Below are 16762 nucleotides of genomic sequence, written 5' to 3'. Positions count from 1 at the left end.
CAGAAGGATTTTGTCACAGGCTGGTGGCACTTTTCTGAGTGGTGGTGGGGATAAAGCACCGGGGAGTGATGTGGGCATCACCACGAGGACATGGAGGGGACAAATCCTGCCGGGGCCTGGGGGAGCTGCACTGAAAGTTTGGGGCTCCGGCACCGTGGGGCCTCCGAGCCTCCCTGCAGCATCTCCGGTCTCTGCCTTTGGCTTTCCAGCCTTGGCAAAAACGCTCAGCTTAGTTAAATGAACACAAACCTCCCCAAATCAACAGATGCAACGTTACGTTATGTTGGTAACGCTGTCAAAGTCTAACAGAATACAAACTGTGAGTCACCCTCTGTAGAATAGACTGAACACAAAGCTTCCCACTCAAACAGAACCGTGTTTTTACCAAAACTTGTTGGGATGAGCAGCCTCCATGGAGCAGCGGTCCAACTTTGCATGAATCCACCCAGAAAAAAGCAAGCCTGGCTTTCTTGGAGCACTTCACTTGGATGCTTGCTAAGTGAAAACTTGCCGCACGCGCCAACGTTTTGCTTACGGCTGCCATTTAATGTCAGTTCGAGGCTCAGAACGGCACAGAATCTGAGCTCCTGCCTTTGTTTAACCCAACAGGATGTAAAACACAACGAGGGCCACCAGCCCCGGGGTTTCTCCCTGCCAATTCCTCCTGCACAAGGCACCGGGACAGGCACGTGGAGACCAAAGGAGCCCCAGGACAGCGGTTTGGCTACCCCGGGATATCCATGGCTGGGGCATGGATGTGAATCCCATCCCGTACCCTTCAGCTCCTTGCTGGATGCCCTTGCAGCCGCCCGCAGCGCAGCATTTCCAAGTGAGAGCTGTGTTAACGGCAGTCGATAACCAGGACCAGCAACTGGCTGCGTGACACACTTCTTCCTGGCTGAGAACGGGGGAAAAAAATCAAACTGACCGGGCACTGCCCTGCCAACGGGGCTGCCAGATCTCAAAGGCGTCCCCTTCAGCAGCATGACCTGGTGGCAGCCCCACCACGACGGCCGTCCTCATCTGTCCTGGGCAGCAAGGAGCCACCGGGGACCTGCCACCTCCAGGCGCGGCGCCAACAGATCCCCTCGCACCAGGCTGGCCATGGGGCACTGGTACCGGTGCGTCCCCAGCCCTGTGCCCCCCTGAGGCACACCAGGGGCTCGGGATGCCCTCAGTGATGGAGCCCCGGGGTGTGCAGGAGCCCCTCGGGGCCACGGGGCGGGTGGCTTTGTGCTGGTGCCAGCAGTCGCCCTGCCTGCCCGCGGCGCACTGCGGGTCTCGGCTCTCCGCAAAGCGCGCTGCGAGCAACATGAAAAGCCCCGAGCGCATACGCAGGCTCCTCGGACGTGACGGGGCAGATCTCCGAGTGTTTATGGCAGAGAGCAGATATTTAGATATTTACGGGGAGTTATGTTTTGTTGGTGCCAAACCCTTGGTTTTATTGTCAGAAAAAAAACAAACCCCAGCACCGAAACTTGTCTTCAAATGGAAATGCGCAGAGAAGAGAATGATTTCCCCATCAAACCAGTTTTATTAGATATAAATATCTCATTATTTGTACCAAGTGCTGGGTTACCAAAGATTTTACATGCAACTTTTTTATCATGTGTAGGAGTCTTTATACAAAAAGACCTGTGTATCTACTTATATTTAAATGACCCTGATTTGAATTCCATCCGAAATACTTCTGCTTTTTCCTAGATCTATAAAAGATTCAAAAAAATAAAAATAAAGGGAAAGAAAAAGGAAGGAGGAACTATCTGCCTGCTCGCATGATTTCTCCTGCCCTCCAAAGCCCACCAGTGACGGTATCGACGAGGCGCTCCCAACTCTGCATTTTGCAGCAGGTTTCCCTCCTCGCCTCCTTTCCTGCCCTCCGTGAGCGCACACTCACAAAAACACCTTCCAAGCACGCTCCAGACTCACCAAAACCCATCCCTCCAAACACCAGAATTAATCAAATTAGTAAACATCACAAACGCTGCCCACGAGAGCGGTAGGTAACACGTGGGGTGCGTATCCCGGAGCGCACACAAACCCCTCAGGAGTCGAGCCCAAACTCCTACAGCGGCCCCACACAAGAGAAAACATCCCCACGTCTCCATCCACACGCTCTGCAGGCATGTGCCCACACAACAAACACCCAGACAGCCCGAAAACACACACACACAGCTCGATAAACACACACAGCTCACCCGCACACACATTACCTGCCCAAACCACAAAAAACAGAGCCTAAATATAAACTCCTCCCCAACAATACACAAACATCCCCCAAAAACACACCACGCGCACCGACGCCTGCCAAGTATCATCGCAAATGCACACAGCAAAGACGTTCTGCAAAACACACAACCCGTCGGAGGCAGCCTGCCACCTCCAGCTCCAGGGGGGTGTCTGAAGGTCCGGCCCCCGCGTCGGGCTGGGGGAGATGCCAGACGGACGGACGGACAGAGGGGAAGGAGAGTGTGTGCAGGGGGAGGTAGGGAGCAGGATGGAAGTTGCCTTGTGGGGAGGGAGATGGATCAGGCTGTCATCTGGAGACCTGTCTTCATCCAGAATGAATGTGCTGAAGGTCTCTGCTTTCACTCGGAACGGTTTGGAAGAGGCAGCGGGCACTGCGCTGGGTGCCGGGCGCAGGGCGGGCGGCGGGGCTGGCACCGGGGGGCCACACAGGGAACCCGAGTGCTCCGTGGGGGATGGAAGGATGGGAGGAAGGGAGGAAGGATGGGAAGAAAGAAGGGAGGGAAGAAGGGAGGGAGGAAGGAAAGAAGGAAGGAGTGTGCTCTTTTAGGCTGCTGACAGTTTTGCCCCATAGCATCACTCAGAGCGCCCACCCTACGGGGAGCGAGGTGCAAGGTGTCTCACCCTGCTGGCACCCCATACACAGCCCGGCCCTACAGCTGGGACAGACAGACGGACACGGGATGCCCCATGCTGATGGCACTGGCCCTGCACAGCAGCAGCAGGGAGCTGCAGAACATCCCAGTGAAGAAGGCCCCGTCCTGCAGAGCTGTGGCACGGTGGGGACCAGAGCGGCCAGGAGACGCGCGAGGCAGAGGAGGGAGCAGGCAGAGAGGAAGATGCCGAGGGCACAGCCCCACACGCTCAGGAGGGGCCTGTTCTGCCCCCAGGCAGCCCCGTGGGGCCGGCAGTGCCATGGGTGGCGTGGGGAACGGGTCCTGGGGTGGGCAGGGGGGGTGGCACCCACACGGGCACCGGCACGAGCACCCCCAGCTCGCAGCGTGGCCACCCGCCCTCCCCAGGGCCGGGGCAGCCACCAGCTCCTGCTGCCCCCTGCTCCTCCCGCGGGGATCCATCCGGCCTCACCTCGACTCCCAGCCCCGGGGGGGATGCTGGGGCTGGGGCGGGGGAGGAGGAACTGAGAGCAAACAACAGCAACAGGAACAGAGTTGAGCCATTTCAATTATTCATATGCCAGATGGATTCTTTTCCTGCCTTTTTTTCTATAAAAATAATAAAAAAATAAAAAAATAAAAAAGGAGGGGGGGGAGAGAACACTGATGTTGGGGGAGTGAAGGGAGGAAAACATATTTTCCCCAAAACAAAGTGCAGAAAAGAGAGGGGAAAGCCCCAGCACACACATCTCTGTGCCGGGAGACCACAGGGAGCGCATGAGTTTCCACTCACCAGGGAACTCGCAAATGCCTGATCTTTTATTTCACATGCACAGAGCAGAAGAGAAGGAGAAAGTGCAGAAAAAAAAAAAAAAGAGAGAGAGAAAGGGAAAGAGGGATGGTGGCAGAGAGAGAAAGGGACACGGAACGGGAGAGAAAGGGAGAGCGAGAGACAGCAGAGAGAGAGGGAGGGGGCAGGCAGGAGAGGGCTTTGACCTTCTGTGAAGGATATAAAAAATCCAGCAGCCTCAGGGGACACCCAACTATCTAGCATATTGCTGTTAAAATGTCTGCAAAATTTAATACACTTGGCATGCCATCTAATCAGTCCTTGGAAACCACGGTTGTTCTCCCTCCTGCACTCCAACTGTCTCAGACCTCCAGCGCTTGGGGACGGGGCTGGGCACCTCCTGCAGATGACAAAGTTTGGTGTAGCGCACGCAGGGCGGGCTGGGGGGGCTGCGTTTTGTGGTGTTGCTTTTTTTTTTTTTTTTAAGCAGCAACCAGCAAAAAAAACATTTTAAAAAAGTTTTGTACAGATTCCTGCACGCTGCCGGCCATGCCTCGTGCGGACCACGTGGAGGACCTGATGGACGGAAGGACGGACGGCTGGACGGACAAAACCAGGGGCTGAGGGCAGCGGGCACGGCGGTGCCGGCACCACTACTGGTGCCTGTGTGTGTGTACCCCTGCTGCAGGTGTGCACGCCCGCCCCGCACCGTGCTGGTGTGGGCACGCTCCCCGCGGGGAGCAGGGCTGGGGGCGAGGGGGTGCAAAGCAGCCCCGGGACGGGGCGGTGCTGCAGTGCCCACGCGCCTTGTGGAGAGGGGCAGCCGCCCACGCTGCGGGGCAGCAAAGGGAACAGCTCGCAGGGAAATAACAACAAAAAGCCCCAGCCCTCGGAATAAGAAACGCACCCGATGCTGGTTACCGGCTGCATGTCCTAGGGGGGCTTGGGGGAGCACAGGGGTCCCAAGGGCACAAAGGCACTAAGCCTGTGAGCACCCTGAGACCCCTGGGCACGGCAAGGATCCTCCTGCAGGTTGGGCTCTTCCTCCCCCATGGGATGGTCCTGGGAAAACTGCTGCACAGAGGGAAGCCACCTCGGGGCAAACGGGGCTCGCTGCCCACAGAGGATGGGGCAAAAAGGCTCCTGGGTCCCCAAAAAGGCTTGGGGACGTGAAGGCTGAGAAGCAAGCACAAAGGCAGCGGGTGGGACTGAGATCTATCCACGGAGGATGAGAAAGCAGCACCGGGCCACTGAAGGGACAGGAAAGGGATTGGATTCACAAGGCTGCGGAGAACAGACCTGGAAGTTTAATCCAAGACGTGGGCCCCAGCTCCTACCCAGCTCTGTCAAAACTTTGCTCAGTAAAAAAAAAGTTAATTGCTAAGGAACCAAATAAAAGAAACCCCACAGGCTGAAAACTGCTCAGAGTCTTTAATTAGCCAAAAAAACAAAGTGGTTACAGGAAAATGAGAGTGTAAGAGGGGATCCCGAGGGAGTACTTATGATACTCCCCCTTCTCTCCTTCTTACCAAACAGCCCGGGGTAAGGCCGCAGTAGCAGCCTCTTTGATAGCAGATTTGGGGACGGCGTTTGGGATCGGTTTCTTTTTGCTGTCAGGAAGAGATCCCTGCCAGGGAAACGAGGATCGGAGCCAGGCACCCCGGGGGCTCTCAGCCCAAGCCCGCGTCGGGCAGAGACATGGGCACCGTGGTGGCTGGCCCCTTCTGGGCCGAGGAAAAGATATCACCCCCAGGGCCTAACCCTCAAAAAAAGGAAAAGAAAGCTACAGGTTAGAAGCTTGGTCGTTAATCCGCTGAAGGGTCACGCAGACGAAGCCACTGATTTGCCCATTTCTGCTAAATTCCGCCCGCGGATTCAGAGCCCTTCCTAATCCCCGTGCAGGCTGGCAACTGTCTGAGCAGAGCCACGTCCCCAGCTCCCACCATCTCCCAGCTGTTTCTGCTGCTGCTCTAAGAAGAAAGCACTATGAAGATGAGGAGGAGCAGTGCCGGAGTGGTTTAGCCTCCCTGCTGCCCCCACACACCACTCACACCTTGCCCCTTAATTCCTGCACCCGGACGGGGTTTGGAGCCTCACCCGCGCGGCTCTCCTCGCTCTGCGAAGGGCTCGCAGCCGTGGGGTGAGCTGAGCACTGAGCTGAGAGCTCGCCCGGCTGTACGATGACCCCAGGACTCACCGCGTGCCCTCGTGGGACCAGAGGAGGAGGACACACAAATGGGAACCAGGGGCAGAGCCACCAGCACTGCAGTGTGAGCCATGAGCCACACCGGGTACGTGACCTGCCCTGGGAGCTGGGTATGGAGCCCAGGCTCATCCGAGCTCGGCGCCTTCCCAGGATGAAGGTTTCCCATGTGAGAACCCCAAAAGACCCTCGTGAAGAGCGTGAAGCAGCAAACACCACCTTCTGGAGGAAGCATCCAGCCCATCCTCGTTTCCAGGCTGATTCCACCCTGCTCCAGCCTACCCCTTCCCCTGGGGCCTATCTAGCTGGGAAATCACAGACAATCAGGGAGGCTGTTCCAGCCAATTTCCTTCAGGGAACCTGCAACTTCCTCCTGGGACTGTCCTGCTGGCTCCTCGCTGCCTCGCAGGGGAAGGCGAGGGCTGCAGCCTCCCCGCAGAGCTGGCTCCCCCTTGTCTCCTCTGGGCGAGGGTCACAAATCTGACCGGTGGGGTTTGGAGCGAGGTGGTGGAGCGGAGGAGGGCTTGAGGAATGAGGCCGGTAACGGTAGGAGACGTGGGCAAACACAGGCGTTACGCGGCGAGAGGGAAAGAGAGGGAGGTACTCCAGCAGGCTGTAAATTCATATTTCTAATTACTTCCTCGTGTTTTTCAGAACTCCTCAGTCAAGTTTGATTAAAATTCCTTTCAAGGGAAGACGCGCCGCGGAGCCGCGGTGGAGCAGGCAGCTCGTGGGGCTGGGAAACTGCTAGGGAAGGGCGCTGAGCGCGACGCTTTGGGGGCTGGGTGCTGAGCAGCCCCACGCCCCTGCAGCATGACCCTGGGGGGGCTGCCCCGGGCACCCCCCGGCACAGCCAGGACTGAAGGCAGGGATCAGGGCACAGCCCTCAGCCACGAGCCGTCCCCCCAGCAGCACCACGGGCTTCCCACGAAGCACGTGCCTGAGCAGACGGGGAAGTCATGCTGCTGCTTCCCACCCAAGTCTCCACCACCAGTCTTCCCCCATCAGACGCACGACTCAAGACCTCGAGTCCTGGTTTGGTTACTCACAGGAGAGAAAGAGCCCGAGGTCTGGCTGGCACCGGTGGTTTATGTGAAAGGGATCCTTCAGCAAGCACGGAAAGGAGCACAATGGAGAAGGATGAAGGGAGAAGCCCGGTTTTATCCCCTTTTATCACCCTTACCCAGGCAGTGGTGCTCAGCAGCTCCTGCTGGGCAGGGAAGGTCGGCGTGGTGATCCCCAGGGGACAGCAAAGGTGCTCGCAGCAGCCCCAGGCTGCTGGTCTGCACCCTGCCCGCCCCCCTTTGTAGCTCAGTTGCTCTCCTTGTAGGAGCACGAGATGCACAGGTCATGGAGATGAACCCAGGCTGCTCTGCAATCCTCTGCTCCCTCCCCAGCCCAGCCCCTGACAGAGGGACCAAGGACTGGAGGAGGAGGCAGGAAAATCGCAGCTGAAACCTCAAATCCTGACCTCAGGACCACCGCTGTGCTTACAGCTAGGAACGTAGGTGCAGAAAACAAAGCCCAACGCTACAAGCCAGGTGACATTCAGACATGGCCAGGCTAGGACAGAGGTCTCGCCTTCCATGTAAAGCCCTCGCACGACGCAAACTGAAAGGTGAGCCAGCCCTCGGCAGGGAGAGCACGCGGTCACCGCGTTACACCTGCAGGCCCAGCCAGCACGGTGCACGGCCACAGCACTACGGGTGAGCCTGACCACCTGGAGAGCTGCCCTGGTATTTGGGAGCTGTATATGCGTGCTGCTGACCCCACAGAGCAGGGAGCAGGGGACCCACGTGTCCAGGTGCAAGGGAGGCAGTGAATTGTGCTGCACAGCTGCAGCGAGCACGGCAAAGCCCTGCGCCACGTCCTCCCCGCTGGGAAATTGCAGGCACCGCGTCTGGCGAGGGGAACCTCTCCTCCGAGAAACCCAGAAGTGGTGTGAGAGGGGCCTCCGACTCCAAAGTCATCCAAGTTTCTGATGCAATTAATTTACTGCTGAAAGAAGGAGCAGGAAGAGCAATAAAAGAGCCTTTGTACTTAGGGTGGGGCAGGAGCATGGGAAGTCATTTCAGAGCCTAATGAGTTGGGGGCAAACAAAAACAAAAAAATAAAAATAAACTGATTGACAAGCTTACATGAAAAGCCACATTTTTAACATTCTTAATCCCTAGGATAAACACACGGGGAACAGTAAGGACGGGGCTGGCTGTCCTCAGAGGTCACAGCGACAGCCTGCGCCTGCTGCAGCCGAGGGAGGCTGGGCCACGGGCACTGCCCACGGCAGGGAGAGGGCTGCGATCGTGGGGAGAGAGGGTTCAGGACAGCAGGATCAATGACAGACACCTGCTGGGACCCCTAAAGCATCCCCCCCTCCCCTAAAGCCCTCTTCAATTTTCTCCAGGAGGGCAGGAGTTAAGCGGCTGGTTTTAGTGGCAGGAGACGCGTTTGGGAAGGGCTTGAATTTGCGCGTGGTGCAGCCGATTGCCCGTTTATTAATAAGCTATTTATCATTGGTGTTGCTTTTAATACCATTTTGGCTTAATGTCGTTAATGAAATATAAATACCCGCGCTAATGATGTTGGTCAGGAGGCAGCGTGGGCCACTGGCAGCGTTGCAGGAGGGAGGCCAAACCGCGGCTGTGTGCAGGAGAGCCTGCGACGGCGCGACTGCCAGCACAGCCTCCGGAGGAGCCTCCCCGCACAGCTCAGCCCCAGCAGCGAGGCTGAGGATGCGAAGCACCAGCAGGAGGGCAGGGAGAGGTTTGCTGATGGCTGTGGAGCGCTCCAGCAGCCCAGGTGGCTCAGCAGCACAGCACAGCTCCGTGGGGGCCAGCACCCCCGGGCTCGCCGAGCTCCCAGCCCGCCTGCGCCGGGGACCCTGTGAGATAGCTCTGGAGATGGAGATATGTAAAAGAAGAAGTCAGATGAGTTTGGTTTGCTTAATGCAGTCGCCCCACCGGCAGAGCGATGTGCTGGGTGCTGTGCTCCCCCAGGGCAGCTCCCACAGGAGCTCAGGACCCCGTCAGCAGAGGCGTTCCCCCAGCGCCCACCGCGGAGCTGCTGGCAGGGCCGGGCTGGCGAGCAGCAGGAGGAGCTCGCCCGGCTCCCAGGGCTGCTCCGCATCCACAGCCTCGCTGCTGGCCATGGGCAGGGGCCCTGCGCCCCTGGGGTTGCCGCAGGAGAAGCGGGGAGGGAGGAGAGAAAGGAGTGTCCCCCCCAGAGCCATGCCGAGAGCTGCGCCTTCGGCGAGGGGTTGGAGGCTCGCTAGAGGGCTGCAGGGAGACCTCGCCCAGGTCCCTCTCCATTAGCTTGTGGCTGTGTCTGGCACCGAGCTGGGGCAGGGATTACAGATCTGCCTAAGAAGGCTTTTGGAAACCCCACTGTGCACCACCCTGTGCATTAGAGCAGCCCCCGGAGAGAGCGGAGGCCTGGGCACGCGCTCAGGAGCAACCTCAGCCCAGGAGAGGCTTCATGGCACTGGAGGAGACCAGTATGGAAAAACAAGAGGCAGAAGTGCTCACTGCAAGAGGCAGGGGAAAACACGACACCCATGGCCACCACCCCACCCAGCAGACACGTGGCTCCTGGAGCGAGGAGCAGCAGCACCGACGCACACCCTCAGTGTGTCCCGGGCCCGTGCCAGCCTCAGGAACAAAACCAAAGTCCTGCCTCGGGAGGAAACTCCAAACCTGGCCACTGCCTGAAGAGTCACTGAAGAAGGAAGTTTGGAGAAGCCAACATGTTGCTTTCTGTCTTGAGAGCTCTCCTAACAGCAGCTCGTGCTGCTCCGAGCACACCCCTGCACTAACCGCGTGGAGCAGGCAGGGAACCAGGAGGTGAAGGACGCAGGGCTGTGAGCAGGACCACAGCAACGTGGTCATGAGCGAGGCTGGAAGCCACCCAGGTGGGTTTGTGCACGGGAGCACCAAGATTCCCACACCTGCCTACCCCTCCAGGCCAGGGGCACTGCAGCTGCCAGAGCCCTGTCCCCTGGGATCCCGAGCGGTGGCCTCGAGCTCCCCGTGGTGTCACCACCTCCGCCACAAAAGCCGAGCCACCAGCCGTGGGCACCAACCTGCAGCTCTCCACCTCTCCCCCACTCGGTCCCACCAGCACCATCGTGCCTTTGCCTTGCAGTCCCCTCTTTCTCTGTCCTGAGAAGCCACGAGGGGTCCACCCCAGGGACCCTCCTGGCACCCCCTGCCCGAGGAGCGCCACCAGCCCACGCTGCTCCTTTAAGGCCTTATCTGTAATTTGGCGCTCCCCCTCTCCCCTCCTCAACTAACTGATTTATTAGTTTACATCCCATAAATCGCAACCCCTCGCCTCCCCCTTCGCCCTCCCAGCTGCCATAAATCCCCTTCAGGGCCTCGCCACCCTCCCGCACGTGGTGCAGCCCCCTGCCCCCCAAAGTCACCTCCGAGTCCCCGGGGAGCGCGGGGCTCATTTGCTGGGGGTTTGGTCTAGCTCGTCTCAGCAGCTAATCCCTTGGGTGGCTCCTGTCAGATTATTAATTAGCTAAAGCGGATCGGCCCTGGAACAACATGCGGTTGGACTTCAGATAAAACAGGACGGCAGAGGCTTGGCATGGAGTTGTTTAAAGAGACACTGTCCCTTTTTCCCCCCTCCCCTCCTGCCTTCTCCTGGGATGGGAGGAAGATGAGGAAGAGGAGAGGGGCTGGCTCCAGCGCTGCTCGCACCCAGCAGGTTTGCCCTGGGCACGGGGACGTGGTGCTCCGACGGAGGGAGCAGAGGCCCTGGCAGATGCCATCCCCTCACCCTGTGCTGCTGAAACTTCTCCAGGTGTTGGAAGAGCTTCAGGAGCCTGCTCAGAGGCACCCGGCCAGACACAAACCTCCTGTTGCGCCCTCCTCCTCTGCTCATCGCTCCCCGCGGAAAACTCGGTGTTTGTAATTACCCCGAGAAACGAGGCCAGGATATTGTAAGGGACCAAAGTCATCCCCAATTTGCAAACATGTTTTAAACCAGAGGAAGCCATCCTTGGATGCATGTTTTCAAGCCCCCAGGCAAGACAGGAGGAGGATGGGGGTCCCTGAGCTTTCCACCTGCGAGGCTGAGCGGGGGGCAGCTCACCTCCTCGCTCCCTTCCCACTTTGGATTGTTTTGACTCAAACCGGTGAAGCTGAAATATCGAGTCACAACGGCACTAAACTTCATTACAAGCTCTTAACACAGATTACTTAATAAAAAACAGGCTGCTTTAATTGCTTTTCCCCCATTAGCATTTCTGGAGGAGAAAACTGATTAATTTGAAGAGGCACATTGCCCCCACTGCGCGCGCTGGCCTGTGAGCCAGACCTCCTGCCCACACCAGCCTCGCCCTGAAGAGCATCCCGGAGAGCCCAAAGCCACAGGACTCCAAAAAACCGAGGGACTGAGGGCCTGGGTGGACAGATGGGAGCGATGGAGTGAAGCAAACGAGGGAAAGAAAAATCTCCTCTCCTTTCTGTGAACCCATAAAAAGCAGCACTGGGGAACGAGGGAGAAGAGGACGGGGTAAGGGGAGGACAGGTAGCACGGCCGGGCTCAAAGAACAAGCCTGGGTGCCCGATGTGGTGGGGTCCTGGGGTGCTCCCTGCCCTCCCTGCAGCTGGGACGGGTGGGAGGCAGCTCTGCCAGGGCCACAGCGTGGATGTGCAGCCCAGGCACTCAGCACCCCTGCAGTGCTCGGTGTTTTCCTCAAAGCCCGGGATCTCACCAGCTACGTGAGGTTTTTGTTTTGTACCATGGTATAGGTACAGTGCCTCCCCCTGCCCTCCCACCGACAGGGCACAGCCACCTGAAACGTGATCTTTGCACATCCTAAACACAGAAAGCTCGGCGTTAGGGAGCCTTATAACTGGGGGGAGGAGGGGAGCGGCTCTTGACTTCTGGAAGGACAAGGCTAGCGATAGTGTTTGCTCATTTTACTTTCAAACTCACCTTAGTTTGTCCTCTCCTCTTTTCTCCTGTACATCCTATTAACGCCCAGCTAAGCCAAACTCAGCAAGAATCCCAAGACAGACACCGAGGCAGATCGCAAACTGCCCCGGCAAAACCCAGGATACCTCTGCTGGCTGAAACTGCAGCTCTGCTGCTTTACATCAGCAGATGGCTTACCTGTGGCTCTTAATGGTTAATATATAACTGCAGCAACAACAACAAAAAGCCCCGGCATTAATACATAATTTGTCAGAGGCAATATGCTAAAACAGCCTTTCCATATGCAGCTCCAGCAGGAGATAAGCCTCACCTGCAGCACCGCCCCGTGGGCTGAGCGCCCGCGCTGGAACGAGCCCCAGTGGAAGACGTCAGCGAGCCGATCACGTTCACGGTACAATATTTGTTCATTTCTCACATTTTTTTTTCCCCGTTTTATCAACAGATTTCCAAGAACCACATTTTGAACATGCATTTCCCTTGAACACTCAGGTGCCCACTCACTGATTGCTCCAAGTGCTTTCCAGCCCCGTTCTCCTTGAGGAACCCCGCTGGGTCAGCGCCCCGCTGGCTCTTGCTGGACAGCTGGGGGACAGGAGGTCCCCCACACAGCCAGACACGTTCCTAAATGTTCAGTGGAGCCCTACAGCCTGGCAGAGCACCCATCATCTTTTCTATGAGCTGGCTGTTTCACCGGGGTGCCTGCATCCCACCCGGGAGAGCTGGGGGATCTGGTGAGGGTAGGAAGAAACATGTCAGATGGTTCAAGGAATGAGGAGATCTGGCTTCTCCTCCCAGCTCTGCTTCTGAGTCATTATTAGCATAAAATCAGGTTTGTTACATCACCAAAGCTTGAGTAAATAAACCAAGACTCATCGCCGTGTTTTTATTTTGCAATACCTCAGTGGGCTCCTCTACAAACAAACACTGCCAGTGCTCCTCGCAACTGCAGATGGATGGGGAAGGAAAAAGCACCTAAACCAGCCTAAAACCTTTAGGAAGAGCAGCAGGGTGAGATCACCACCTTTTTGAAGATACTCCCTTCCACGGGACAGCAGTTTAAAAGAAGGCAGCCCTCTCTTGGCAGCCTAGAAGCCACCTCGTGCCCGCAGGTATGGCTGAGCCGATGGGTGAGAACAATTGAGAAACGTCCCGATCCTCTTCTGAGGAACCAGGGCTGAAATCCTGACTGTTTGCGTCAAAACTTGTGCCAGGATTTAATCTCCAGAAAGCTCAAGTGTGAAGGCAGAAGCCTTGAGAAAGAGACAGCCACCTCCACCAGCAGCAGCGGCTGCAGGAGCCCGAAGAACCGATGGTGGCGGTGAAGGCGAGGTCTGAGCGCACCAGGGCCCGGCCCCATCTCCCTGGCACCAAACATCCTTTTTCCAGCCGAGTTTTGGAGCAGGCTGCTCTGCTGTGTGACAGGCAGCTGCCAGCCCTCGCTTAAGCACCGGGCTTCTTTAGGGCTAAGCCTCTGCACGTACCCACACACGTGAGCCTCGGGGCTCCTCCGGCAGCGGGGCCGAATCCTGCCCGGCTGAGCCCCTCACTGCAGGGACTCTCTGCACCGCTACCCCTCGTGTGGACGGCTCTGGGTGCAAAATCAGGCCCTGCCCTGAGCTTTTTCACCCTGCGTAGCTGCCTCTGCTAGTCCCAGCCCTCCATTTAGAGCCTGCAGCAGCCTCCCCATGAAGCCATGCTAAGGACCCTACAGGATCAGGCCCCTGTCCCGCTCCCGGAGCAGGCAGGGTGAGGACAGGACCTGCCAAGCACACGATGCTCCTTCCCTGCCTTCCACTTCCCCCGTTCAGCTTTCCACAGCCGCCAACCAAACATCTGATCGAAGGCCCGGGGGAGGGAGTCAGAACTGTCCAGTCTGGTTAGGAGTGAAGGTCATTGATCTAGCGCAGACCAGGGATGCGGAAAACAGGGGAGGGAGGAGAAAACCCTCGGAGAGAGAAGAGAGGGAAGAGAGACGCGGGGAAGGGCGGCGGAAGCGGCTGGGACACGGTTTCACACTCCGAGACCCAAGGGCTGTTGTCAACCCGTCCTTCACGCTCACGTCTTGTCACACTAGAGGTCAGGTCTCCCAAGCGTTCCTGGAGAGCTGAGCTAGCCCATATGGCAGGCAATATGTTAACAATATGGATCAGCTGCTCGTCAGGGCCTGAGCAGATGGATGTGACAACCCCGCTCTTATCCCAGGCAGGCTTTTAGCATCCTCCCTCTCCTCTGCTCCGCTGGATGCGCTCTGCACGGGCACCGCCGGGCTGAGCACAGGCACCCCAAAAATACCTGCCTGGCTCCGTGAGCGGGCAGGGCAGAGCCCCGTTCACACCAGCACGGGCAGGAGCGGGGCCAGAGCTCTCTGCACCGAGCGTGCTGCGAGTGGAAAGCCCTCGCCACGATGCAGGTGGGTGCTGGGAGCCCCAGCAGGGTGCCCGGGCAGGCGCTGCGCTCAGATCCAGGCATGTGGCGCGGCACCGCCAGGTGCCACACGTTGCAGTCTAGACTGAGTTTTGTAACCGCCTGGGAAAGTTTTCTCTCACAGAACGAGTAATACATAAAGAGATGGATATTGTAATGGGCCAGCTAAACTCCTCCTGGCAAAGGCAGGCGAGCTGATTTCGTACGCAGGCGGGTAAGTTTCCACAAGGATTTTGCAAGGCTGCTCCCTGCTCCCCAGCACAGCTCCCCCCTCCCAGCCCAACACCCAAGCCCAAGCTAACCCCCAAATTTAGGCTTACTGTAGGGTTGAAGCGCAGGGAAACGTTTTGCAAATTCAAAGAGAGATAAAGCAGGTATTTCTAATCACTTTTCCACGTACTTGTCTACATTTTTTTCCAGCCTAAAAGGCTACCCTTCATCAGCTCAAGAAGAAAAGCCCTCCAACCCCTACAGCTGTAGGACTGAGCACTGTGTGCTTATAAACAGAAAGTGAAACAGCAAGCACAGCCTAGGGATGGGCTCTGGAGAACGTGCAAGCAGCCTCTGTAGCCCAAAGTAAATTGAGCTTGTTTTGAAAGTAGAAGCCATACAGCTTGCTCCGGGGCTGAAGACTGGAGCACAGGGATTTCTGGTCCAGAGCACGAACGATCACAAAGCCACATGCCTGAAAGGCTAAACGCATCTCCCTTCACTGGAGTGATGCCTGCAGAAGCAGGGGAACCTCGGAAAACAGCTGGAGTTCAGGGAAATATTTCTGTTGTCTCTAATGAGCTTCTGTGCCCAGCCCCTGAAGGACCCAAGTGCGCACAGACAGAGCGCCCAGGAGCTACTAGGAGAAGGCAAACATCCCAAGGGATTACTGATCCACAAGAACCCAAATCTTAAGGTTCACATAAGGAATTTCTGATGCGCCAGTCTCCTTCCCAAACCTCCTGTCCCAGAGGTGCTGCCCACGCCAGACGGACGCACAGGGCTTTCAATAGCAGGAGCTATCCCAGCAGAAAGCAGCGAAAAGGTCAACAGACCCTGAGCCCATGCAGCAACTTCCTCAGCAGTTCTTCCCCCTGGATGCGGGGCCTCTCTGGAGAGGCACATAACAGTGTATGATGGAAAACTCACCTGCTGCAGCCAACCTGGAAAATTATATCTTGTTTCATAAAGCCATCAAGGCTCGCCGTGGTCCAGCACCCCATCCCCTTGGGCAGAGCTCCGATTTGGGAAGCTCTCTCACCTCTGGAGGCTGGGGAGGGCGCATGCCACTGCTCTAAAAGGGGACACAGGCACTAGAGTGGCTTACAGAGGGATAAAAGCCAGAGTTCCCTACATTAATAGTTCAAAACCAAGCTGTCCAAATAAAGCATGCCAGACCCTGGAGGAGTTTCAGCACGAGGAAGGTGTGGAAAGGCACAGCTCACCCGTATCCCTTCCTGAGGCACGCTTTATTTACTGGCAGGTTTGCTGAAAGCACTCGCTTCTGTAGGCTCTGAACACGTGGCAAGCGCTAAGCCCTGCTGAGCCTTAGAGGATCACGGCTGTTGCTCTTTCTGGTAGGACGTTTGGAACATGAGTAAATTCCCCCATGTCGCACACGGCCGGGGAGAGCTGCCAGAGAAGCCCCAGAGCTACATCTTCGCTCCGGGACTTCTCCCCTCTGAGCCAACGCAGCTCCTCCGCCCTGCTCCTCGCAGCCCAGGTCTCAGCCGTGTTTGTGACTCACCACGGCATAGCCCAGGTACCATTTATGGCACAGCAGCAAAACCAGGGGAACACGGTGATAAACAATCCCCACAGGCACTTGGGGTTGCTGATCTTCTTTGAGGCACCATCGTCCTTTAGCGGTGCCATCACAGTACGCAGGTACCCCCCTAATAAAACCTCCACCCCTGCAGATCACAGAAACGTTGAACGGTTTGGGTTGGAAGGGACCTTAAAGATCATCTAGATCAGCCCTAACATCACACACAGCCAGGATCCTCAGCCCCTTCCACCTGGAGCAGCATGGCAGTGCCACCGGGTACCTCCCAAACCCTCAAAGCACTGGAAAGAAACGCGTTATCCCCGATGTTATCCCACAGCTGCTTTCTTCCAGGCCATGTTTTGCCCTACCTTTCTTTGTAGAGGAGCAGTTGACGGGAGCCAAGCAGTGAAGAAAGTAAAATGGCTTTTAGAAACACAGAGTCCCACCCCCACACAACCCTTTTGAGTTTCCCACCGTGACCACAGACATTCTCAAACTCCTCTTCTGCTGCGAGACGAGTCAATCAGAAACCATCCCACACAATACTTACCCGGGGGACTCCCGTGCCAGCCTGTTCTGGCACACCACTGAGCTAATTGTTAACACTGCACACCAGCTCATTTGGAAGAAGCTGGCTACGGCCGGCAGTTATTCAAACCAGCATTTTGCTGGGTCAGGGGGTGCCTCTGTCCGGGCAGAGATGGGCAGCAAGGCCAGGGGCTGCTCGTGAGCCAGCCCATGACAAACCAAGACCCCGTCATGCATCTGTGACCCAAACA

General features: G+C 57.2%; 1 protein-coding gene across 2 annotated transcripts in view; it reads right to left on the bottom strand.

The window, feature by feature from the left end:
* CASZ1 (castor zinc finger 1) overlaps window positions 1-16762 on the bottom strand; it is a 233970-nt gene that overhangs the window by 124662 nt on the left and 92546 nt on the right. The gene's annotated exons all lie outside the window — the stretch shown is intronic.

The sequence above is a fragment of the Aythya fuligula genome, chromosome 21, assembly GCF_009819795.1.
Source record: "Aythya fuligula isolate bAytFul2 chromosome 21, bAytFul2.pri, whole genome shotgun sequence".
Classification (NCBI taxonomy): Eukaryota; Metazoa; Chordata; class Aves; order Anseriformes; family Anatidae; genus Aythya; species Aythya fuligula.
This window is presented reverse-complemented; position numbering and strand designations above follow the sequence as displayed.